Here is a 20,507-nt window from a genome sequence, read left to right as displayed (position 1 = left end):
CTCACTTTGTCTCTCTGTCCGTTTGGATCAGGTATTTGGAGAGCACCACCACACCAGCCAAACTACCCAAACAGTTGCTTAGGCACTCAAGTGGACTTGATCAAATTAAACTTTCCAACCTAAGCAGGAAAATGACAGTTTAAATGGATTCTACTGCCTTATTAATCATATTTCTCTTCTAAATTCTTTTAAAATAAAAACAAATATTTCTGACATGATACACACAAATAGCTATTTTTATACTTTCTGGTTATATTTCAATCTTGTAAATGAAGCATTTCTTTCCTGCGGTTTGAGGTTGTTAAAGAGAAAGACCCCATACTATCACAACCCCCTTTACAGGCTGGTGAAAGAGGTGAAATGAGGTAGCGGAGGTGTAATTGAGTCGGACAGCAAACTCTCACCTGCTGCTTGCCAGGACAGGAATCTTACAAAGGTCCCCTCCTCCCAGGAGGGTCACAGTAACAAATGCTAAACACGAATGATTACAGTTCAGGGCCCCAGCACTGCCACCCACTAAAATAAACATGACACACAAGAGAACCCATAAGACTGTCGTAGAAATCCATGACACGACAAACACGCTGAAATGGTACAATATAATTAATTCTGATGTTCAATCAAATCACCGAAACACGTGGGCAGTGCGGGCCAGAGAACTAAAGAAACTACATTACCCATACGCCCTGTGGGCGACTTCCTTCTGACGTCATCGACTCGCGCCTTTTGAATGTTATTTTAATTTTTGGTTTATTGTATTTATTTTGTATTTTGTATCCATGTACAATACATTCATTCATTACTCTTGTTTGCAATGCAATGTATTCTTTGCTGTTGAAAATGCTTAAATATTTTTAAAATTAAAATAACTTATTAATACGAACATTACTAACGGTATTTTAATTAAAAAAAACTTTCGGTGAAATTTTGCTGAATGACCACCAAGCGGCGCCATTGGCACATCATTGTAAGAATAATCATTTCTAAGAAATTTTCCAGTTTAATTCCACTGACCGGCCATCAGAGGGGCACTTTACTCGTCCTGCTGCTTCTCTTGAATGAATAATTGCTTAAATTATTGTCTGGTTAAATTGCCTGGTGCTAAGTATTTGTAATATAAGATTGCTCATGTCTGATCTGGAACCCGAGATGGAAGTTTAACATGTGTGATTCACTGAGGTGGAGGGGTGGGAAATGACTGAAAGAAGTCTTGCCATGCTGCATTATTAATAGTAGTAGCAGTATTGTCATATTAACACGAATCCTCAGACTCACTAACATCTCCAATAGAACGACAATCTCACACATCAAATATTAGAGGACCCTTCCTTTATACCTAAAAGCTTTCAGTTGTTGGACAATGAAAAGAGTGCTTGCAGGAATCTAATTACTGTTGTTATAAACTCATTACAAGCTAATTGTCTCATTTCTTTTTTTTTTCTTTCTTCTCTTTTCAGCAGCAAATAAACCCATTACTTGTTCCCTTACATTTCAAAACGCTCTGAATCAAACCAACAAATCGGGCATAAATTTAAACCATGTTTTTGGGAAACTAGCCTTAAAATCAAAATGACTACATTCATATGAAACACACTCAGAAACAATATCAAATGGCTTGATACAGAGTGCAGAAACAACTGAAGAGAACTACCAGAACTAAAACAACACCACACCACTCTGAACTGCGCCTCAGATACTGTGAGATGGTTAGACACTACATGCACACCCTAAAGAAAATAAGTACATACACAAACAGACAACTCTCAGACCACAAAAGGCCTGTAGCCAAGACACAGTCAACAACGCTTGATCCAACTGCAGCTCAGACCTGCAGCAAAGCCTGCTCAAACTCCCCAACCTCGTCCTGACGGCCGGCTGTTTCCCTGAGGCCTGGAATCAAGGACTGATCACGCCCGTCAGTAAGAATGGAGACAGACTCGACCCCAACAGGTACCGGAGCTTCAGTGTGAACAGTAACCTGGGGAAGGAACTCTGTCGTAACTTGAATATCTGATAACCGGCCCTCCTTACTGAGCACAATGTCCCGCATTAGAGTCAGACTGGCTTCCTACCAAACCGCCACACATCCCATCACATTCACACCTGGGCACTGCCAGCCCATCTGGACCCAGAACAGCAGAGCCTGGTATTGCTGGAGCAGGACTGTCACACCTGGGCACTGCCAGTCAATCTGGACAAGACCAGAGTTATGGTTTTCCAGGAGAAAGCCAGACCTCAGGGAAACAGGTACAAATTCACACTGAACAACAACACATTGGAGCACACATCCAGCTACACATATCTCGGTCTCACCATCAGCTCTTCTGGGAGTTTTGACCTGGCAGTAAAGGCACTGAGGGAGAAGGCACTCAGGGCTTTCTACGCAATAAGAAGGAGGCTCTTCAATGTCAACCCACCAACAAGAATTTCGCTCCAAATATCTGAAAGTGTAATCCAACCCATTGCCCTATACGGCAGTGAAGTGTGGGGTCCCCTCACAGACCAGGAGTACACTCTGTAGAAACTCTAATCAATCTGTAGAAACATCCGCCTTGCGCAGAGAAAAACAGCCAACAGCGAGTGCAGGGCTGAATTAGGCCAGTACCCACTATTGATAAACATACAGAACAGAGTAATCAAACACTTGTTACACCTGAGAAACAGAGGCCACAATTCATACCACCACTAGGCCCTGCTGATCCCAGAGTACAGCTGGTGTTGACACCAGTCAGTCTCAGGACAGCACAGCTAGAGCAACACCAATCACAATCATCCAAATGCGGAGGGGACTGCAGTCCAGAGAAACCCAGCATTTGACAAGGATTGGAGGCCATTTCGCACCACAACTGTAGAACAGGATTCTTTCTGCACACCCAGTACTGGGGGCCGTGTCGGAGGCTCCTCACCAGAAGAGACTTGCATTCTTGTTGGCTCCTCTCGTTCTGTGATGATTTTAGACGTCGAATCGGGCAGGAGGCAGGCGCTCTTCGGGAGCTCTCGTCCCGTGCTATAACTCGGACCACGCGATGGCACAATTGCTTCCTACATACAAACAGAAACTTCAAACAACAAACCCCAACAAGAAATCTGTGCACACTTGGACTCCTGCTGCAGCTGAGGAGCTGTCACGCACACACCTCCTGTGTGGGTAGTGTTGGCCGTAGGACCTGTTGTTCACAGAGAGAAAAAATACACCATAGCAAGTCAGCACTCAAACAAACCAAAAGGCCAGTTTTATTGAAGATGACGCAGCTGGCCACTCAAACACTCACTGAGTCTCTTCACCAGGTATCAGAAACAAAATAAAGGAACAATCTTTTTATCATATCCACTCGCACCTTGCTCTCATTTCCATACTCCTAACTCACCACTCCCAACAAACCCCAGTGCTCACAACACCCTTTAAATTGGATTTGGCCCGTACCACTATGGATACAATAGGTGTAAAAGAGAAAATTCAAAAGACAAACAACACATAGCACAGCAGTCCGGACTACTTGGACACACAAATACATGAAACCTTTAACAATTCACAGGACAGACATTCATCAGATCTTCTATACCTAGTTGCCATTTTTCTCAATAACATTAGGCTATGATAACCTCCCCTCTCAGCATTCCAGCAATGTTATGTTCCTCTAGCTAAGCTTCAGGCATATAACCAGTCTCCTATCTGTTTGCAACCTTTTGACCTTTCTGAGGATCCCTCGGAACAAATAGACACTGGAGTCTCCTCTCATGCAGTGCTGTTAAGACTTAAGCTAGTGGCATCCTACACTATGCTTTGTTCCTTTAGGACCATTTCTCTAAAAATAGTTCTCTACCTTTTGTTTCCCCTCCTGTCCACAGCTGGAACAACTGTTTGCTAACAAAGTGTTTATCTGTCTGGAAAGGTCTCCAAACTGTTACCAATTACAAGAGAAAATCCCCTCAGATACATCTTGATCACTCTCTACCAGATAACACATTTTACAGCAGGCCTGAAACACAAAGGATCTCCAACGACCTTGTCCATGGCAGTCTCGCAACTCGTCCAAATAATTCACATCCTGGGGATGAGCTATTGTCCCCCACTCAACTGGAGTGCCACACCCACTCACACTCAATCTCTCACAAAGACTTGACGCCGTTAACAAGTCTTGAGAATGCCCTGTGAAGCAAAGAACAGGATGTGTTAAGGCTATTCAAAAAGCAAAACTGTAAAAAGGCAGCAGGACCTGACTGTGTATCTCCAGCCACACTACAGCCCTGTGCTGGCCAACTCGCTCCAATCTTTACAGACGTTTTTAAGCAATCATTGTCCCAGTGCACAGTGCCAGACTGCTTCAAATCTTCTGTTATTGTTCCTGTTCCAAAAAAGGACACAAGAACCTGCCTTAATGCCTACAGACCCGTCGCACTAACGTCAGAACTGGTGCGTCTTCCCAACACGTTCGTGTCAGAGTGAGGTGACCCCTCAAACAAGAATTATTTCCTGCCTCATATAGGACTACGGCACCTAGCAATGCAACAGGTTCTGTTGATCTCCCAGATCCACCAATGCCCACACAGACCAGCGACAAGCATGTGTATCGTATAAGTGACCTTTTTATTTTCTATCCACATTCACCATCAGCCAAAGACACAACGAAAACAGCAGCAACAAAAGGTCCTTCCAAGGGTCATAATGAATCCAGAGGGACGGCAGTCTTTTCTGTCAAGTACCGAAGAGTGGCCACTCGAACGATTCTTCTTCGTACCTGTAAAGTCTTTGATGGCCCCAGTGAACGAGAGGCCGGTCCCATTTCCCCAGACTCCGTTCAGGTTCCACTAGAAATCCTCCCGCGAACTGTATTCCATTCCCCTCAGTTTGGAGCGGCTAGCCGGGCCGGTTTCTCGCTCCTTGCCTTCAGGTATTAAAAGTCTCTGTACAGTACCTCTGTTCCGATGCCACTGTCTCCCGTGGTCGTCAATCGGTCCTTGCCTCCGTGAACTCGCGCGCCGCAGCTTCCCTTGTGCTGCCTGTGTCGTCTCCCAGGTCTGGTGGGAATCGGGAGCGTGCTCCGTTCCGGCTCAGATGGTTTTATTCCTCCCCTCAGCCCATCTCCCTCAGGGGGTTTTCCACTGTCCCTGTCAGAAAGGGGCTTGCCCAGTATTTTACCAGGAGGAAGCTCGTGTGGCTGACGAGTGTGAGAGTGCCGAGCTTAGGTGTTATGGGCCCTTATCACTTCTTTGTTCACTCTCCGGGTCGGAGAAACCTGAAAAGAGACAAACGTTGTGAGACCATTTATAAGCTTGGTGACCTCAAATTAAACAGAACAATAGCAACACTGTTCTACAAACCTTTCATTGAAAGGGTTTTCAAACACTGTCCCACTTGCTGGTTTGGCAACATCAGTAGCTGGAATTGAATATGCAGCCATTAGTCTGCCTGGCAAAAAACAACCAGTCTCTCCAGTGGTCTGCATACAAGTGAACACACAAACCCCATACTATTAAAACCCCTTTAGGGCACACTCACACCACAACACAATCAACCTGACAGACTCACCAACACTGGACTGCAGAAGCGGCAGGAAACCCTTGAGAACATGAGCAGAGCATGCAAACTCCACACAGACAGCACTCCAGGAAACCAGACACATGAGAACATGTGCAGAGCATGTGCGCCGTCTCTCAGCCTTTCACCTCCACATGCAGATCAGGATGCGACCGGAGACCAGAGACTCCTCACTCCTGCAGGAGGAGGCGCCGACGGACTCGCTCAGCCCAGCGCTTACATTTCCCTGACAGTCCTGTCCTACAGCCTGCGACTCACCGCTTCTTCCTTTTCTTCCGCAAAATGTCCACAAAATACTCCAGCCAGCGCCTTTTAGACTAAAGTTTCGGCTTTGCCAGCTGTCTCCCTCCCGGAGGTCAGATCATAAAAACTTCTGCAGCACCGTTTCCACAGCAACCACGTTTTATTTAACAAAGTAAAATAAACACAGGAGAAAAGTTTGCAAACATCCAGGCAGGATGAGCGCTGCAGACACATGCTGCTGCTCGGGTCCGTCTTGTGAAATAAACAGAATTTTGCACCCCAGAAAACTGGAGCCACATGAGCAGAGCATGCAAACTCCACACACACAGCACCCCAGAAAACTCGAGCCACGAGAACATAAGCAGAGCATGCAAACTCCACACAGACAGCACCCCAGGAACTAAATCCAGGCTCCCAGCCCTGCCACCCACTGCGCCGCCGTCTCTCACCTCCACTTGCAGATCATGACGCGACCGGAGACCGGAGACTCCTCACTCCTGCAGTAACACACCCCAGCAGGCGGAGGCGCCGACGGACTCGCTCATGGTGCAGTGAGCCCAGCGGTGTGAGGCTGGTGTCCAGCGCTGATATTTACCGACAGCCTGCGACTCACCGTTTCTTCTTTTTCTTCTGCATAATGTCCACAAAATACTCAGCCAGCGCTTTTTAGACTTACGTTTCTGCTTTGCTCGCTGATTAGATTACAAAAGCCGACTGTTTACCTCCTAGAGGTCAGCTCGCAACAACTTCTGCAGCACCGTTTCCCCGGCAACCACGTTTTATTGACAAAGTAAAATAAACACAGGAGAAAAGTTTGCAAACAAGACGGGAGCTAAGAAACACGAGGACAGTGGGTTTGCTTTATGTGCCAGGTCGATTAACCAGCGCCGCAGACAAGTGAAATACAAGAAAACATACACACAAGGGAACACATAAGAGAGACAAAGAAATACAAGACACGATAAATACGCTGAAATTGTATTAATATAATTCATTCTAATGTTCAATGAAATCAGCGAAACACATGGGCAGGGCAGCCCAGTGAACTACAGAGACTACATTACCCCTAAGCCCTGTGGGCGACACCATTTTGACGTCATCGACTCATACTTTTGTATTTTTTATGAGACCAAAAACTACAAGAAAACGTAACGTAGCAGTCGTATTGTCAGGGTACATGCAATAATACATGTACATTTTATGGAAAAAAAGATTCAACAAGGTAAATGCAGATAAGGCCCGTCCATGCTTCAACGTTCTTACAACACAGAAACACATTTCAGAAAGACATTCTGAAATAAAATGTCTTTACATCCGTCTTAAACTGTTCAAACACGGTCTCCTCTCACACCATTCCCTTAATAATTATGTTGCGCAAGTATAATAATGTTTTAAAATACAAACGATATTTTCATCTTCCTTTTCAATGGGATTAAAACGTAACAAATGTATTTCTATCCGATTTCAAGTCTTTCCGATAGCGCTTTGAGACTCAGCTCCGTGGACTCGTGTATCTCTGTCGCCACCCAGTGGACATTTCTCGGAAGTGTCACCGCCCGCCGGAATTCGGAAAAGTCCCGGGACTGAAGCTGTGTGACTGGACAAGAGCCTGTCTCCCGCCTCCTGCTGAAATCTCAGCGCCGATTGGACAAAAGCTGCTCACAGTCCGGATCCAGTGGAAGGCCGATCCACTCCGGGTTTTCCGTAGCCGGCAGTCCGGATCCAGTGGAACGGCCGATCCACTCCGGGTTTTCCGTAGCCGGAAGTCCGGGTCCGGTGGAAAGGCCGATCCACTCCGGGTTTTCCGTAGCCGGAAGTCCGGATCCTTTACGATGCACGCAAGACTACGTTACAGATCACCGGAGTACATTATACAGTCAAATAAAGATAAGGTACGCACAGCTTTCATGTTGTGATACTTAGACATGGTTTGGAGACGTTCCCTCGTGTGTATTTTGAATTATTCAAATGCGTGTCGCTTTAATTTGGAAGCGCATCATTTCAGTGCATGAGCTTACCTGTTATATTGGGCGAGATTTCAGACGGATAATCAAACAAGAACGAGTTTGCCCTGGAATCCAGTCCACTGCCCAACCTGAAAGTCAGAGCATGAGAACGGACGGATTGTATGGCGATTGTGGAGTTGCTCGACCACATCAAGTAGGCGAAAAGTACACTCTGCTACTACGACATACGGTCTAATTATTCAATTTTCGATTATTTCTCATTTTAGGCTATTTCTACATCTAATAACGAGCGAGTATAATGATTAAGCCAATGATACATTATATTTTAGATTCGGTTCAGCAGTATTGAGCAGTAAAATAACATCAATTTGTCTACAGGAAATGTCAGAATTAGAAGCCTTCTTTACACCATTTTGCCGATCTGTTCAGAGTGTTTAAACAACAGAACAAAACAAAAACAAACGTAAGGTTTCTGGGCTGCTTTGAGATAGACAATTATCATCTATATTACTTTTAAATCTATGCACACTGTGTATCTTTACCGGGTCGATCCAATGTACAATTTTGTACTGACGCCTTAACCTTATTATTCATACAAAATCTGTTTGACAATAGTCGTTTGATTCCACTCACTTTCCCCAAAGAGGTGCTCCAAAATAGTTTGACAAGATATTGTGAGATTGCGAGAGGGATCTGAAGTATTTATTAGTACAAGTATAACTAAATTGTTTTCCTTGTAGTCTAATAAAGGTTGTAAATTCTATCATAGTTTCTGATGGGCTACTGTTAGTTTCTTAAAAGCATCAATACCTAGTTCCTGAATGATTAAATTAGGGAAACATACATCACCTACTTTGCTTAATTTTGTAAATAATGCTGTCGGTATCGGTATTAGATGCTCTAAACCCTGTAGCATTTAGGCCTCCTTCTGCCCGTGTTTGACAAATAGCAACCATGAATAAAGTTTTTTTTTTTTATTTTACTAAGGTAGAGAACATCAAATCACAAAATCACCTTTTTGAAAATCTTAATACCAAGATATTTAATCACATCTTTTACATGTATATTACGTACGGAGCAGACACTTTCCAACAGCCACCAGTTCACTTTTCTGATATGTAAAGAAAGACCAGAAACAGAGGAAATGACTTGTAAACGCATTTAATTGCTTTGTCCACCTCTGTGTGCTTTCTCAGAGAGAGAGAGTTGTATCCTCAGCCAATTGGGAACACCTGTCATCTCTATCCTGTACTTGAATAATACCCTGAAACTATTTGTTATAGGGGTGTAAGCAGTGGGAAGAGGAGTGGGCTCGTGTCGAATTGCCTTACCCGTTCCCAATCTGCAGGAGGTCCCACGACGGCAGGTAGCTGCTCCAGTCGCTGGAGCTCAGTTCGCTGTCGAGGGAGGACGAGGGCTCTGGCTCGGGGGAATCACGGCTCCACAGCTCCTACCTGTTGCAGAGTGTTTCTGCCCTCCCGATGGCCTCTGTGTTTTAGAAGGATCTGTCTCTTTTCGCTTGCTTACACCACAGGTTTCATCGACGATAGTGTGCATCCTGAAGCAGTGAGTTATCGGTCTTATTTCTACTGAGAAACAGTTCAAGCACTCACAAAACAATAACCAGGAGACGGTGTATGAAAAAGAATTGTAAGACTTGCAGAGTAGATTTGAAAAGACAGTGGACGTCACACTGCGTGCTTGAATATCAGAGATTCAATTCATTCTTTCCTGTAGGTTAACTTCCTGTTTGACATTGTTCCGCTGTCACTTCTTCACAAACTCATAACTCGCCGTGTTCAATTTTGTGTTGAGTTACAGGAACCTCAGCATCAGATGAAATCCTCTTCAGCGCCCCAGGGAGACTTGCCAGATTTTCAGCTTTATCACTGGGTCCTTTGGCTCAGGGCTGTTGAGCAAAGTGCTCCCCTCTGCTGGAGAGCTACAGGGGCACTACAGAGCGGCCTCGTGTTCCCTGCTCCTGCCCGTGTCTGTGGACGGCCAGTGTGACCGCGCGCGAGAAAGTAGTGCTATCGTGATGTAAATACAGAATGTTCACTAACTGACTAAGGAAAGTTACAGAGACGGGAGTATACGTTCTGAAATAATGTGAACCACTGTTACTACACACAGACAGACTACTTAAAAATCATGTGGCTTTTTAAGGTCGTTTTGTCTGCCTAAAGTACGTTAGATGTGTCACAGCAAAGAGTTTGAATACTTACAGAATGCAGCAGCTAGAATTGTTACTTGGAGCAGAAAGAATGACCACATAACCCCCATACTTCTCTCTCTTCATTGGCTTCCTCTCAGGTACAGGGCGGACTTCAAACTCCTTCTACTTACAAGGCTCTCAGAGGTCAGGCACCTGTCCTGCCTCGCAGGGATGCTGCAGAGGAGAAATACTGTCTGTCATGGGCTGGGCACCATGTGAGTTGAATGCTGCATCAGTGCCATGGATCCGAGAGGGGCATCATGGATACAGCTGTCGTTTAGGAGGATTCTGCTGGTCTGCAGAGACCTGCATGGGGTACTGACGTACAGATAACGTGATGGATGGATGGATGGATTAATACCCGTGTAGCGGCGAGGCTTAATAATAAGACAGAATTAAGTGTTTCTGAGCTTTCCCAAATTAGGCCTCATTTCTCTGTTCATCTCTGTGGTGCAGCCACAGAGAAACCATTCATGCAAGGTGATTTAAGGTCCAAGGACAGCTCCCAAAGGGGGATGCACTTAGCTAAGCCTGGCTATCATGATCAATGGTCACCCATTGGCGCCTATCTGTCTAGGGAGTGCCAGTTGGACATCTGGACTGCATTCCTAAGTGTCAGGACTAAGTGACTCATATCTCACCTTGATCAACCAATCAGGGACTGGTAGGGCCGAGTAACCCACGTGGGACTCTGATGCCCATGGAACTTTCAGCCAATCAATGAGCTAAAGTTCCTCCAGGTAAAAACAGGCAACACAGAGAGCCTGTGAGATTCAGATTCAACAAGATTCAGACAAGATTCAGAAGGAATTCAAAGGAGAATTCCAGAGCAGGACGGCCCAGGAGCAGAAGGCTCCCAAGGGCAGGACATTCTCGCAGCGCGCCTCCTGACCATCCTGAGACTCAGCCCGGACAACCACGGAACGGCCAGTGTGTCCGAGTGCCAGAACTTTCCTTTGTTCTAAGAGTCTAGAGTGGAGGTTGCCAGAGAGTAACCAGCAGCAGGCCTCGTGAACAGGTCGGAACTGTGGACAGCTGAATCACTATTCAGAACTAGCTCTTCATCAGGAACGAACCGGTCCTCTTCCTGACTTGCTGGGACCCACAGTCATCTTTTCTCCTGTGCACAAACTTTGCTAGTTAAAGCCAACAATGAGCATCAGCAGCGCACCGTCGCAAGCCGCACAGCACAGCCTGGCACCGAGCCAGAGAGCGCGGATTGGACAGCAACAGTCTGCAACTGTTTCTTTGTGCCCGCAGGAGATCTGAATCCCCAAAAATTGGATGAGTATTCAACTTCAATGCATTACAGCTCGAGAATTCAATTGTTATCCAAACCAGTTGATATCAATTTAATTCCTAAGAGTTATGTACTTGTTTGAGTATCTAATGTAGAAGTTGTAACCAAGTTCACTTTACGAAACGGTCTTAATGAATGATATACTGAACGTATGTCCTCTTGATATGTGTAACACTTTGTAACTGATTGAATATATATCTTTTGTATTCTGATAACCCTCTCAATAAGATCTGTTAGGTTTATATGCATATTCTATGTATTAATAAATGTATCCTCGTGTATTAGTACCTGTGTGTGTGCGTTGTTTGAGTTATGTCGCATGGTTGGATTCTAAAGCCATCAAAAGAATCAACTTTGTGATTTACTGCTACAATTAAAAATTGTCTCAGTAAATGCCCAAACCCTACAGAACTGGTGCCTTCAGAGAGCCACTATGACTACATATTTGGCGTCCCTGAACCGGTTTTCTCTACACCCGCATTCATTTCTTTCTTTTTTAATGATATAATGTTAGCATGCCCAAAGGGGTTGGGCAGCCAGTTGACCTTGGACCCCTAGAGGATTTTATTCTCCTTACTGAGTCTTTGGTTCCTTTCCTCCATTGTCTTCAGTTCTGTATTCACAAAATGTATATTTACCTGTATTGTTAAGCGCCTTGGGGCAACCTTGTTGTGAAAGGTGCTATATGAAAATAAATTGAATTGAATGGAATGACAGAGTCACGGCTTTTCCAGTTTCCTCTCCTATTATCTTCTTTATCTGCACTCTAAAACACAGTGAAACCTTGAACCTTTCAACTGGACCACTGCCGTTCTACATCACAATGACTCTAACTAGGACGGAGACTTGAATGGGATGAAAAAGGAAAAGGCATTATTTGCAGGAAGAAATTAAACTGTTCCACCTGATCACTTGCTAAACAAAGTGATTCACTGGAGTGGAGGCGGTGAAAGCTTTGTGAATCAACTTACAAAAGGAAACATGTAAGAAACGTGGCTCCCATATTTAACCCTTGAAAAATCTATGAGTGTTATGTGGAGGTGAAAGTATTGTTCAATTATTCTAATAAAGCTCACTCAACTAAGACCCAGAAATGTACCAGAGTATTCTCACCTAAGAGGAAATACTAACAAGTAGGATGTTAAAATGAAAAGCATTAAAAACTGAATGATCTTCAGTAGCTGAAATGATTATTGAGCTCTGGGTCACAGTGCTCCTGAAAAAAAAAAATCAAATTTCAGCAGACACCCAAGGACAGCAGGTGAGCACCATGCTGAGCCAGTGTATAAGTGTATGAATCACAGTTTCAAGGAGCTTTTTTCAGTTTCATTCCACTGATCGGCCAACACGGGGGGGAACTTCAGTCTTGCTCGCCCTATTGCATTAAGAAACTGTACAACATTCTCCAATAAGAACTTGCGACCTCACCTAACGAAAAGCAATTTGCGTAGCAGGGAAAGACTGGACTCCCACTGGGGATTTTTGTTTTTCATCCCGATGGTGATGTGCACTATATAGAACGTTGCTGGACCCTCCTCGGGAAGCGTGCAGAGATCACATTAGATGTGTTGCTCAAGCTCTTTGTCACATACAGTAAACCCAGCAGTGTGGTCAGTGCAGGATGTGTTCTGTCCTGACGGCAGGGTCAGCAGCCAGAGGAGACCTGAAACACAAGACGGAGAGGTAAGACATTGATTCCGACAGAGAGAGCTTTCACACCGGATTACTGACAAGAGGAGCAATAAGAGAAGAGTGAGCAGATGCATCACCTCAGCTTTATCCATCCAATTCGTTACCTCTTCTTAGACCTGGAGCACATGCAGTGATCAATAGCCACTCCTACAAACTGACCTTGGTAGCTCTGTGATGGACAGTCATGCAATTACTGAACTCACCTTTCAGCTATAGTTCCTCCATTGACACAGCAGACTTCCAGGGAAGATCTTGTTGTAATACGCCATGGTTGTCACCAGCAAAGTTTAATTTACAAAGTTCAGTGCATCCATCTCAAAACAAATTGACTCAAGTCCACCTTGAACCTTGACTGATCAGAGCCTATTCTTAAAACATTGGCCTCTTACTGGCCCGAATAAAGGAAACCCAAATTCCTTGCACTGTTAATCCAAGATACAGATGCTCTTGCTACAAGCAGATGACAGGATACTGACTGAAACAGGTTAAAACATGTATCAAAAGCAAGAACATTTGTAAAACAAAGCCAACATTCTCTAGCTTCACTTATTCCATTCCCCTATAACCCAGAAAGAAGCTGTTGACAATTCCATTTACAGTGCTTTTTCATGTGATTGAATACACATCTAAAGTACATTTAAAAAAAAAGTCATTAAAACACTAAATGTCATGTACTACATTTACTGCAGAACCAGCTATTTTTCCTATAGACCACTGTAAAAGGATTAAAAGCTTCCGTCAGACCAGGAAGATTACAGCTTGTATAAAATCCAAATCAAACCACTTATAAAACTAAACTCCACATTGCAAAGTGACTAGACACGCCTACAAATGTGTTCTAAAAGATCGAGATCCACAGTAGTAAGAAAGACCAAAGCACTAATCATGTTCAGCACCAAACAGCTGCAGCCCAGACTGAAAAGGTTTTAGAGCTTAAACATACAGAATACTTGCAACTCAAAAGCACAAATACCACTCAACCTAGTGATAGGCCACAACCAATGAAACCTTTCAGCCACTCCATGCATTCTATGAACAGAGAGATTACAGCCTGTACACGTACAGATCAAACCCTTCATAAAAGCAAGTCTCATGTCCACAATGACTAGAAACACCTCTGAAAATTCAACAACCACTTACCCAAGTTAACACTTTTACCACCACAGCTCCTGTGTATTGACTGTTGTACAGGATACTAATAAACGGAATGAAACAAAACCACAAAACTCCAAACCTATTAATATACCACTGTAAAAGGATTAACAGATCACGAAAACAAAACACTTGATTTTCACTGGCTTACAAACAAACCTAGAAATATTTAGATTAAAAACTCAAGAAGCCAGTACACTTACCTACCACAGTACTACCAACATTTTAAAAGTCAAAAACTACCACAAATCACAGGAGCTCCTTCACCTGCTGCAGCTGGGAACACACTGGCTCCAGGGATGCCTTATAAAACTCCTCAGGGAGATCAACAGGAGCCAATCCCAACTTGTGATCAGGTCCCACCTCCACACCCCCACTGTTTCCAATTCAACACAACTGCTTCCAATGACTAAACAAGCATTTACCACTTCATCTGTTAATCAGAAGACATTACAATCAGCCATAGAGAACTATCCCACCACTACTTATCCATTAGGTATCAATTGGTTATCTCAAACAAAAGATAAAGTAACTTTTTTAAGAGTGGAGGAACAAATAACCATGTGTTCAGTTTGGGAAGACTAGAGAAAGGTATGATATCTGAAACATACTTGAAGTAAAACAGAAATATTAACCAGTACAGACAATGATTCATTTGCATATACAACTTAAATACAAAAGCACTTTCTGGTCACAAGAATTTGCATGGAAACTGGTGAGCAAGAGACTTTAGGATAGAGGTCTTATGTCTGAAAACGTCCTTATTTGGAGGGAGCACAGTACTACACACTTGATCCAAACCAGTTTTAAAATGCATATATAACCAAGAGATTCAAGCCTAAGGTATCCATTCACCTTGAGAGCTCCCATCTCCTACCACTATATGGGTACAGAGCAACATACAGGTTCTGCTAACAGACTCCATCACAGATAAGTACAACAGACTACTGCATGTTGTCACACTCTCAAAAGTAAAAGTAGCCAAGAGAAAAATGTTGAGTTTCTTGATGTACCGCACAGAATGTTCCAACTCCCATGGACATGCCAAGAATTACTTGTTGTTTGTGAAAAGAAAAAGGGAAAATTCATCTCCCACAGCAGTGTAATACAACTTGAAGCCAAGCTAGAACACTCATTTTAACAAATATGTATCCAATTACCATATGCACCAGAATGAACCCAAATGTATCACAGACTCAAATATACAATGTAACAGATTAATCAAAATGTACACAATGTACCCACAGTACTCAATTGAACATAGTATGCACCAATGTACCCCAATATACTTGAAAGTAACCAAATAAACCCTTATGTATGAAGTCTCTCCTCCTGGATGGAAACTCATCTCATCCTCTCACCTGACTATCTTCACCCCCAAATATGACTTCCAGTCTTGAAACAAGCACCCCACACCTCCAGCAGATCTTCACAGAAAGATGCCAGGTACCAGCTCCACCTGTGCTACATGCCTGGTGATGAAAGGTCTTCCTTATGGACCCAAGCCCTGGTCAACCCTTCTGACAGCAGAGAGCCTGAAATGGAGAAAAGATTTAGACCATTCTCTGCACTTGTTAGAAACAGTAAGGAAGCTCAACCCCAGATCCAGGTTTGTAATGAGCTTCCAAAATATTCAATGTAGCACCAAACCAGGACAAACCCAACAAGGAAACAGTGTAGAGAGCAGAGAAAAACCCCAGTCCAGGTCTCTTTCCACAGGGAAAGGATCCAGTGCAGTTCCTCTCCTATAAAGAGAGCAGTTCTTGTGCTTACACCCATCAAGAGAACCTGGCTGACATGCCGTCTCCTCAGAGCCTCAACCAGCAAGGAGTCTGCAGTGGAGGAGGCTGCTGGTGTGCAGGGTCACTGTTGTACTGCAGTGTATCAAAAGCAATTTACTTACATGTGTGCACCCATGAAATAAATCACATACAATGCAGTAATTCAGTCTGAGTCAGAATGACAGCCAGTCAAGTGCATGACAGTGTGGGAGAGCTCCAACCAAGCAGGGAACAAACCCAGAAAAAGCCAAAAAGGTTTAACACATTAAAAACCATGCCATTTGCAGACAAAGATATCCAAGAGCTTAACTTGGACTATGCCAAAAGGGACTTTTCATCCTTCAGAAGAAAGGATAACACGTATACAAAATTAAGGGGTCACAGATCTGGAGTAGGTTAAGGAAAAATTGAAGGGGGGGGGAGTGAAACCCACCTCAGCTCCAGGGACAGTGGACACTACCCTTCCACCTACTCCAACATCCATTGGCATCCAGGAAGCCTAAGGACAGCTTGCAACACCTCTTCACTTTCCCCACTGTTCAAAGCACAAGACTTCCATACTCACAAATGGACAACAAGTCACAAAGCTGGTATCCTTTTAGTCAGCCAGTGAGCTCCCTCTGAACAGGATTCACCAACCTTGTTTCTCCACACTGTAGATTCATCTTGCCAGGGACTGGGGAACTCAATCATTGTATTAAAACCAATTAAACAATCAGCACCAGTGTTGACCAACCTCACAAAGATCTTGACCTGCACCTCCCTTCTACTTACCTTCAAACTCCCCTTTACCTTGGCCACAAGAGTGCACTTGAGTTAAGAGCAATAATTGGATCAGCATTGAAGATACTGGGCTGGGCTGATTGGATTACTGACCAGCGTTTCCAGCAAACTGCCCATCACAGAGCAGCCAAGGTCAGAGATTCAGACAATAGCTGAAATAGGCACTGCCTTCTGCTTCCTCAACATTCTTCCTTTAACACAGCAGACATCCAGGGAAATTGGATCCTTTTGCAATATCCATTATTGGTTGTCAGCGGCTCACTGGAATTAACATGCAGAACCAAACAAAAACCATGAATCCAAAAAATCCAGTTTCAAATTCAGTGCATCCATCTCAAAACATACAGATGGACTCAACTCCACCCCAGTCCTGATGGATCACTAATCCTAACCTTCACTGCTGGCTCCTTACTGGTTGAAAAAGGAAAAAAAACAAAACAAATCCTTGCCCTGCTCACCCAGAAAATAGATACCCTTGCTTCTCTTCCTTGACATTAGCTTGCAAGCTTGAGGCAAGAGACTAGAATTCTTCACCTTAGCTTCTCCCTCCCCACAAATACTCAGATCTTCAAGTCAGTTTACACAAGTTTAACATTCCTAAAGCAATGGAAAAAAAAAAAAACTCAATTCCATTGACTCTCCCCCCCCCCCCCCCCCAATGTGGCATAGGGTATATAAGCACAATGTACACCTTAATGAAAAGTACCAGCACTTCTACAGAAAACCAGTACCAAGCTTACAGTACAAAGAAATTTGGCAAAGTTGCATACCCCATCAAATAGTGGTGGACAATGTTTTTTTGTTTTTTTTAAAAAAAAAGCAAGCATCAACACACACCCCAAGAGGTGTGGTACGTTTTGTATAAAAATGTCCCCCCACTCCAAAAAAAATAAAATAAAAGTCCCACAGCAGTACAAGACCAAACACACTAACCATCTTCAGTACCAACAGCAGCAGCCTTGATTGGAGCTCCATAAGAGGGGAAAGGTTTGAGCTTTAACACTTAAAATTGATTTCAGCCTTCCAGCCACAGCATGCTCTCTACCATTAGGGAGATTACAGCTTGTACATATACAGAACAAGCCATTGGTAAAGCTAAGCTTCACATTCCCTAATCAAGGGAATCAAATGTTCTAAAAGGTGTAAAAATAGGAATAGTTTACTACCATAGTATCCTGTATGGTCACAGGTCAATACGCAAGAGCCAAGAGAAAAATGTGATCCTGTTTAAACTGGCTTACTACTGCCTAGGTTTCCATACTGCTCTCTCCCTTCTCACAAGAGAATACATACCACTTCCACTCCCTCTGCTTTCTGTACTTAACCTCGCAACATTGCTTTTAGTGTAGGAAATTGGAAACATAGAGCCTCACTGGGCTAAATCATGAAGTCCACCTTACACTAAATGGAGCATAGGTTTTTGCATTTTTAACTTTAATTCAGTTCAAGATTTCAGTCAATGTAAGATTTAGTTACACGTGTGCACCCATGAAATAAATCTTACATACTGCCAAGTCTTTATTTTCCAGTGGTACCATAAGCAAAATAATTTATGGAAATCATTCAGTATTGATTTACCACTTTATCCTTTAAGCTAGAAAACCAATGAAGCCCAGCAGCTACAACTAAACAAAGGCTTTAAAAAATCAGGGTCCCCTCCTGCCTGTCAGCAACAGTCAGCTATGGCTCAACCAGCAAGGTGGCTCAAGTGCTCCTAGAAATAGCCATGTCAAGGCTGGTGTGCAGAGTGGCAGTCTGAACAGAAAGCCACTCCTACCTTTGAAAGAGGCTCAAGTAATGTCAAGCCCAGAGCTGCCCCCACACAATCTCCCCTAGTCTGTACTCCTGGGTGGCAGAAAACTCAATGAGCAGCTCTGACTGGTTACCCCAACACTCCTGTTGGCCGTTTAGAAACACTTAACTCCTCCAGCAGATCTTGACAGAAGAGAAAGCACCCAGTCTATAGTTTGCCACATCTGCACATTCAAGGCAAATAAAGGTCATCCCTTTGGGAGCAAAGGCCTGGTCAACCCTTCCGACAGCAGAACCTGAAGTGGAGATTTAGATATGATCCTCTGCAATTGGAAACTAAGAATTTTTACTCTCGGTTCCATACTATACATATCAGTATATAGTGCAGTGCACAGAACTTGAGGGAAAAAAAACCTACACCTCAAATTAAACATGATAGAAAATCAACAGAAGGCTTCCAAAACTAACAGTAGGCCAATTCTTAAGGGAAAAAGGAATCACTTCATTAATACTCACATACTGGTTTTAAAAAGCCACATGTACACAGAAAATTAATCTTTAACCTACTCTACATAAACAGGATACAAGAGTAAAACTCACCTCCTTCTAGACATTACCTTTGCAACTGCTTAAGATTTATGGGCATCCATAATATTCAAGGACTGCTTGCAGCACATCTTCACCTTCCACTGTTAAAACCACAAGACTTCAATACTTACAGGTGGGCATCAACAGGTCACAGTCAGTATCCTTTTAGCCAGCCAGTGAGCTTCCTCTGAACAATTCTCCAAGCCCTCACTCCACACTGTGCATTCAGATAGCCAGGGAATGAGAAGCTCCGAGCATTGCAGTGTAGTTTGTTTCTGTGAATTAATCAGAACCACTGCTGACCAACCTTATAAAAAGCCGTTCTGTGCAAGAAGCCTAAGGTTTACACACGCACTGTTCCAACAAAATCTCAGCTGGAAACTCCACCAGCATCCTCTCTCAAGTGAATGTGCTCATTGTCACCATCTGCCTCTCAGAATGGCACCTGAAAGAGACAAGGGTAGCAAAACAGTGATGACCACTCAACTCCCACAGAAAGAGGACCAGAGCAAGTACCATGCAAACTTCTTCCAGCCTTAAAAGCTCACCATGTTCACTGAGGGAAGCCCCAAGACCACAAGCAGCAGCACAGTTTTCTACAGTCCAGCAGAGACTGGAACACCAGCATATTGAACAGAGTAGGGTCTTCACTGATGTTTCAGTGAAAGTGCCAAGTCAGGATATAAAGCCTCTTTCTTATTGCTGGTTTGAGCTCTAGAGAAGAGATTATAGTATTTACCAACAAGAGTTTCATACACTAAAATCAGACAAATGTTGGGAAAACTGAGAGTATGTCTAAACCAAAAGCAGATAGGGACTTCCCCCCCATACTCTCAAGCATTTACATTTCATGAAGTTCTTAAAAACACATCTATGAAAAGCATTACAATTCTACAACTCTTGATTAAAAAAAGCATAGCAAAATCACTTACCTTATACAGTAATAACACTAAAAACTAATAACCACCACTCTAATAACATAAAGCCTCTCTTTTACCTACTGTAGTAAGAGACAAAGAGAGCCAGACACCCACCCTCCTGGGCTGCCTTGTTATAAGCCTCATGATGACCTCACGGCTGTAGCTAATTCACCAGGAGCCAATCCCAACGGCTCCTCAAAGGGCCACTACCAAACCCCCACCGCTCCTAATACAACACACACCTGCTTCCAACGACCAAACAAGCATTAGCCAGCTAACCTATTGATCTCTTCATCCCAAAGCCAAATTAATTTCCAAATTACTACCAAGAACACTCGTTAAATAGCACCCTGCTCCTGTTATTCAATTAGTTGCAGTTTCTTAGTGATTAAACCACCATTTTTAGCCCTGCAATTCCATTCATAAATAGTAAAAGGTGACTTGAAGCCAAACTGCAAATTATTCAAGATCCTTAAAGTGTCCTTAACATAATTCCAAATGTTCAAAGTGTATATATATATCCATACTGTATGTCACATATATAAACACAACACAGTTCATTGTGTAACCAAACA

At 43.5% G+C, this 20,507-nt stretch overlaps 3 long non-coding RNA genes across 4 annotated transcripts; 1 reads left to right on the top strand and 2 right to left on the bottom strand.

The window, feature by feature from the left end:
• Positions 1 to 4,604: 4,604 nt before the first annotated feature.
• Positions 4,605 to 6,664, bottom strand: LOC138242964 (uncharacterized). Its single transcript, XR_011191845.1, has 3 exons — positions 6,232 to 6,664; positions 5,323 to 5,380; positions 4,605 to 5,237 (listed from the first exon to the last, which is right to left on the bottom strand). It is a non-coding gene; the product is annotated as an uncharacterized lncRNA (long non-coding RNA).
• A 1,856-nt stretch (positions 6,665 to 8,520) lies between these two features.
• LOC138242499 (uncharacterized) lies at positions 8,521 to 11,986 on the top strand. The gene is made up of 2 exons (XR_011191630.1): positions 8,521 to 9,789; positions 10,063 to 11,986. It is a non-coding gene; the product is annotated as an uncharacterized lncRNA (long non-coding RNA).
• Positions 11,987 to 17,586: 5,600 nt separating this feature from the next.
• Positions 17,587 to 20,009, bottom strand: LOC138243043 (uncharacterized). Of its 2 annotated transcripts, XR_011191904.1 has the most exons (4): positions 19,945 to 20,009; positions 19,561 to 19,726; positions 19,042 to 19,457; positions 17,587 to 18,720 (listed from the first exon to the last, which is right to left on the bottom strand). It is a non-coding gene; the product is annotated as an uncharacterized lncRNA (long non-coding RNA). The 2 variants fall into 2 exon arrangements; XR_011191903.1 differs by having other exon boundaries at positions 17,587 to 19,457.
• Positions 20,010 to 20,507: the final 498 nt, after the last annotated feature.

The sequence above is a fragment of the Lepisosteus oculatus genome, chromosome 14, assembly GCF_040954835.1.
Source record: "Lepisosteus oculatus isolate fLepOcu1 chromosome 14, fLepOcu1.hap2, whole genome shotgun sequence".
Lineage (NCBI taxonomy): Eukaryota > Metazoa > Chordata > Actinopteri > Semionotiformes > Lepisosteidae > Lepisosteus > Lepisosteus oculatus.
This window is presented reverse-complemented; position numbering and strand designations above follow the sequence as displayed.